Here is a 6067-nt window from a genome sequence, read left to right on the forward strand (position 1 = left end):
GGGACGGGGCGGGGGGGGGTCGCTTAATCCTCCTCCTCCTCCTCCGGACGCATCCCCGCGGTCGGTGCTCGGCCGGGCAGCCGCTCCTCCGGCATCCTCACGGGAGCTGCCGCAGCTGAAACACAAAAAGTCATTTCCGAGGGGGTGCGCGCGCGGGGGGCGCTGACGGCCGCCCACGGCCACCCCGGGGAGGGGGGAGCACACCCGGGTGGGGGACACACGTCTCGCCGTAGCCGCGGGCACAGCGCTCGCAGCGCCCGCCCGGGTGGAGCAAACCCGGTCCCGGGACAAGCTGGGGGGCGGGGGACACGACACAGGGGCAGGGAGCTGCCCACCTACCAGCACCGGGAAAAATGAAAAGGCAGGGAGGAAGCGCGGGGGGAGAAATAAATAAAAGGAATTAGAAAAAAAAAAGAAAAAAGAGGGAGGTGGGGGAGGGAGCCGCCAGCTGCCACGGTGTCCTTCTGAGCCCGGCGGTCATTAGCTGCCTGCCGGCACAGCTGGCTTCGCCGGCGCTGGTTGCGGCGGCACCGGCTTCCCCGACCCCCCCGCCACCTCCGGGTACGGGGGGGCTGCCTGCAGGCCGCGGGGGGCACGGGGCTAGGTTTAAAAAAAAAATACTTAAGCAATTTCACAGCTTGTGATCCCGGCGCCTGCAGCTGTACTAACGACGGAGTATTTATCCCAGCCTCTCGGGGAGGATTCCCCGTCACCGCCGCCGGGGGCTGCGCGGGGAGGGCTGGGGACACACACACCGAGACGGGGACAGCCCCTCCATGGGCGCCGCGGGGCAGGGGGCTTCGCCGAGAGACAGCCCGGGAGCGCTCGGGAGGGCACGTCCTGTACCTGCTGAACTAGCCCTCATCGGGGAAAGATGGCTTTCTGCTCCAGGCTGGGAAAGTTTAGGAGGGGGCTGAGGACACGGCGTCCGTTTTGTTTCCTACCGCCCCCTTTCTCCCCCAGGGAGGTGAAGGGGGGTATTTTAGTTCATGGCAATGAAGAAGGTAAATTATGGCAGCCTGAGCGAACTGAAGCAAAACATAAGCATAACTTAAAAAGCCCTCAGTTTATGAACACTGCCTCTTTGTTTTCCAGATGCTCTACCTGAATAGTTCAGATATTTCCAGCATCTTTTCTGATGCAGGGCTATCAGAAACGCTCACTCGTGAGGCACTCGTGGGGCTACGTCTAGTTTCCAGACTCTGGTATGTTTAGTTCAAAATGGTTATCAATTACGGTAATTACGATCATAATTAGATTAATGAACCGTTTGCAGCCCAACCTACCGAGTGCAAAAACTTCGTCTTCTCCCAACGTCGTGCACTGAAAGCGGGTTTTATGTAAACAAATCCAGATGAAGGGAGCGTAAATCTACAGAAGGAACCTCACCCCCGGCTGCACTGGGGACTGGCGGCCGTCCTTCCGTCGGAAAAAAAAAAAAAGAAAAAAGAAAAAAAAGACGACCCCAAGCTCGCAGGAGCCACCTCTGTGTTTCCACGTCAGGGAAAAACCCAGACTCTCGCTGCCTTCAGAGGTCTAGTGGCAATACAAAGGCTGCCCCGGAAAGCTCTAGGCTAAGCGTCGTCTTGTGGAGGGATGCGAAGGATTTGCTTACAGCAAAAAAAAAAAAAAAAAAAAAAACAAAAAAAAAAAAAACAAACCTCTCCCGTTTCCAGAAAGGAAAAAAGGAAAACCTAGCTGCATGTCCTCGATAACAACTACTCAATAAAACTAGTTTTGCCAGCCATGTGTACGAAAGCCACGCATCTGGTAAGGAATAAAATGTTAGCGTTCAGCCCTTTATGCCAGAAGTCATATGCATTTTCTTGCCCTATTTCCCCCAGCATTAAACTGGTTTCTCTCCACAAAACCTTCCCTCGCTGGCTACCTTTTCTCTCCCCGCGATCCCCTCTCAGGCTTTATTGCCACCAGCAGCGAGAAAATGATGGTGCCCACCAACCGGGTCATTATTGTTTAATCGATGCATCTCCGGAGCATGAAAAGGGTACCCGAGACGCAGTTATTGATTTCCCTCCCCCTCTAACTATCGCCCTCTTTTCCACGAATGAAATAAATAAATAGAAATTGCTAGCCGGGCTTTGCGATTCTGTCCCTGCTTAAGCTAAATGTGACCGTACATGTTCAATATTGCATGTCTGCTCTGCCAAAGACAGAGAGATCAAAGGTCATATTTAAGATTCAGGAGGAGGGGCGGGTGCAGATTAATTAATAAATTAATACAGCGACGCCTTTTATTGCCCAAGTCTAACATTAATCTACTTTTACGATCCCAGATAACAAGAGCAACAGAAAAAAAAGGGCACCCGACAAACCCACAAAATTAAAAAAAAAAAAAAAACAACAACCCATCCCTCTAAAAAAACCCCACAACTAAAATCCGAAACCACACACACACACAAAAAACAAAAAAAAAAAAAAAAAAAAACAAAAGAAAAAACCCCGCGAAGAATAAGGGGGAAAAAGATGAGGGGGGAAAGCAAACCAGTCACTTACCAGGCTCTTTATTTGGGGGGGCTTGAGTGTGCAGACGCTACCAGCCTGTCTGCCTTTAATTAGTTGCACATCAGTCCCTAACACAAAGAAGAAGAAGAAGAAGAAAAATATCCAGATGTGCCTTGGCAGCTCCTCAATTACAACTTTGATACTTGTAAACAAACTGCGAGGGGCGGTGGGGAAGGTGGGGGGGGCGGGGGGGATAAATTAAGCCGCCGATCCACTGAACAAATACTTGTAAGTGGCTTTTTTCCCCCCTCTCTCTCTTTCTAGCTCGTTGCAGAGAAAGGAGGAGGAGGGGGGAGCAGGGGAGGCGGCGGGGGGCGAGGAAGGAGCAGGCACAGAGGGAGGGCGGGCGGGAGGGAGTGTGTGTGTGCGTGTGTGTGTGTGTGTGCGTGTGCGCGGTGGTCTCCTCTGCCGGCGCGCTGCTCGCCGCCCGTCTCCCGGCGCCCGCCCTCGCACACAGCGCCGGGAGTGCGTGCGCGTGTGGCGGTGCGGGGGAGGGGAGGGCGGGGGCGGGCGGGAGGCGATCGCCGCCGAGGTGAGGGAGCGCGCCGGGAGGACGCAGGGATGCGGGCACCCTCCGCTGCCGCCGGGCGCTGGCGGGGCGGCCGCCGAGCGGCGCGCACGGGCCGCGGCGCAGCGCGGGGCCGCCCCCGCCGCCGCCGCCCCCTGCGCTCCCCTCCCGCGGCGGGGGCGCTGCGGCCGCGGCCGCCCGGTGCGGGGCTGCCGGCGGGGCGGGGCCGCGCCGCGCCGCAGAGGGGAGGGGAGGGGGCGGCGGGAGGGCGCGCCCCCCGCGCTGCGCCCCGTCACCCTCCCCGCGGGCGGCCGCGGAACTGCCGGCAAACTTTGTGCCCCGGGAAGTTTGCGGAGGGGAGCGGCCGTGCCCCCGCCCGGGCCGGCCCCTGGAGCGGCAGGCCGGTGCCCCGGTCAGCGCACGGCCACGCTGCGTGTCATTTTTCACCCGCGTTTGCAGATCTCTAATGACTGCCAAGCCCCGACGCTATGATTTTATTTCAGACGCGTGAGGTGCTGCAGATTTCAGGCACATTCAGGCGAAATAGGGCCAGCTGAACAGTGGATGCTACACAAGTGTCTCGGCACTGACTAGAAGTTCTTTGCCAACATTTGCCCTTTGCAGGTGCCAGAGCCCAAGAGGTACATGGCACCTGTCCGGGCAGGCCACACGAACCCCACACCTGAACTGCCAACATTAAAACACATTTCTTAACAAGCTGCTGACGTACAGGTACTGCTTGCAAACACACTACAATTCCTTAAAGAATTTTAGCAAACTATTAAAAAAAAACCCAGCCAAGCCCACCTGCCTTCCCCGGAGTTCTTGCAAGCACAAAAAAGGCCTATATTCACTGAATAAATTATGCATCACAAGTTCTTCATCCAGCCCCTCTTGTATCTCCAGAGTGAGCGCTGGTACTTACAGAGCCATTGCTGCAGCCTGGTGCTGCCAGTGTGGGCACCAAGCAGCTAAGAAATTGATGTTTCTGCCAAGAAAATAATTTTAACCATTTGTAAATTATAGAAAAAGAAGGGGAAATTGCACTGTTTCATTGGTTTTATATGTAAGTAAATGAAGGATGTATGTGCAGACTGAAGTTTTATTTCCCTCTGCTCCAAGCTGAATTCAAGCTCGGGGTGCTCAACCCTACAGCATTACCCAAGGGAGAGCACTGCAGGAACCTCTTCTCAGGAGCAGCAAGACAAGGTGGATTTGAGCAGCAGGGTTTGGCAGGAACCAGCAGCCTCGTGGCCAATGCTCCATGAAGCAAGACTGACTGGTACAGATGAGGGACAGTTTTGGTCAATCAGGTAGGTTGCAGATCTGTAAGAAGTCATGCCCCTGGCATTTATGTTATGGATTTGTACGCTTCATTTGGAAGCAGTATAGTTTATCTAGATAATTAGCTGCTTCTAACCATCCGATATGCATTTTAAAATACCCCCGAACATGGATTTACATAATAAAGCATAACCTCCCAACAAGCTAGCATCATCCTTTATGACAGTTCTGCTGCCTTTTTCAAAGTCTTTCTCTGTTTTGATACATTTTAACACAAACTTATGGGGCGGGGGAAATACAAATTAGGGGAAACGGTGCTTCAGTAATGTCACAAAGTGACAAAAAACAAGAGCTTTTCCTGTTGAGGTTCATTCCCTACCACTCTTCTCCCAAATTAGTTGTCAAAAGCCATATGCAATACTCCAAACACTGAGGAGGTTTTTCAAACACAGACTTCTCCTGAACTCCAAACTTCCTTTAATCACAACCTGTGTCTCACTTAAGTAATCCTTTCCCAGTTAATTTATTACTCTTGAAGGAGTTACATTTTTAATAAGCTAAAAGAGGAAAGGGGGGAAACTCTGATAATCTTTTCTCATGCATAAGGAAGACCATTTCATGTATTTTTTAATTGTCATGTGGATTAAATTGCAGTGCTATATATAACCTTCCTACTCCAGCCTGTAAAGGTGTACACTTTTCTTGTGCTGGGGAAGAAGTGTGCTATCCAGTTCAAATGTTTCTGGAGGTTTTTTTCTGAAACCTTTTGTTTAGTAGAGTCTGGGGAGTTTTGTTTGTTTGTTTGAGGATTTTTTTTTGGGGGGTGTTGGGAAGAGGGGAATTTCTGGTTTTTGTTTTGTTTTTGGATGCAAATCTGTTTTATCGTGCATCCTGTCCTCAGCCTGGGAGCTGAGGAGGACTGTTATATTCAGGAGTCAATTGGTGGGTTAGCTACAACTGTCTCATGATGGAGTCCTAAGAAAGCAATTCCAGATTATCCTTTTCACCATAATCTGTGCTTTCATGGGAGAGACAGAAAGTTGAAAATCACAGGCTCTGATTTTTGTTCAGAAACCATTCCTATTTCCTTTTTCGCAGGAATGCAGCTAGAGCAGTATGTTGTGACATGGAAACATGGGAGCTGCCCTGCCTTTGTAAATATTGATGTTGTTCTGAAAGAAAGTTTCAAAAAAAGAGAAACAAACTGAAATTCACATTCAGTTCTTATTCATTCTGTTACTGACTCTAGTGTGCATCTACAAATTGACCACTGTAAACCTACTCAGATCCATCAAGTATTATAAGCATTGTACCAGAAATAGAAAAAGGAGGTGAAGCAAGCTCTTGGGGAATCCAGTGGTTCATTAGACTGCGAGCTGGAGTTTTGGGGTTTTTTTCCGAATATAATTACTCTTTCCTTTCTTGTGCTCTTTTCCTAGGCCTCTTAAAGCTCATGGATCCAGTGTCAGGGCTAGACTCTGATCCTGTTGCTGTGCTTGGGTTCCCCTCTGCTGGGGCTGAGAGCTCTAAACTGGACATGCTGCAACTCTGGTTCTCCTCTGGGTGGTCCACGTGGCACACATCCTGAGCAGGCTAACCTTGGGATGTGGGCTTTTGTTACAGAAGAATTGTGGATGGGGACTGGAAAAGTACCTGCCTCTGCTCCCCTCCCTTTCTCATGAGGAAATCTCCTGCCTTGAAATGGAAATGGTAGGTTTTCATTCAGGACCATGTCCTTTTACCTGCCTGCAG

At 51.4% G+C, this 6067-nt stretch overlaps 2 long non-coding RNA genes across 2 annotated transcripts; one reads left to right on the forward strand and one right to left on the reverse strand.

The window, feature by feature from the left end:
* Nucleotides 1-18: 18 nt before the first annotated feature.
* Nucleotides 19-2861, reverse strand: LOC134418990 (uncharacterized). Its single transcript, XR_010027920.1, has 3 exons — nt 2750-2861; nt 2515-2591; nt 19-115 (listed from the first exon to the last, which is right to left on the reverse strand). It is a non-coding gene; the product is annotated as an uncharacterized LOC134418990 (long non-coding RNA).
* Nucleotides 814-2097, forward strand: LOC134418989 (uncharacterized). The gene is made up of 2 exons (XR_010027919.1): nt 814-1205; nt 1277-2097. It is a non-coding gene; the product is annotated as an uncharacterized LOC134418989 (long non-coding RNA).
* Nucleotides 2862-6067: the final 3206 nt, after the last annotated feature.

Source organism: Melospiza melodia, chromosome 5 (assembly GCF_035770615.1).
Source record: "Melospiza melodia melodia isolate bMelMel2 chromosome 5, bMelMel2.pri, whole genome shotgun sequence".
Taxonomy (NCBI): Eukaryota; Metazoa; Chordata; class Aves; order Passeriformes; family Passerellidae; genus Melospiza; species Melospiza melodia.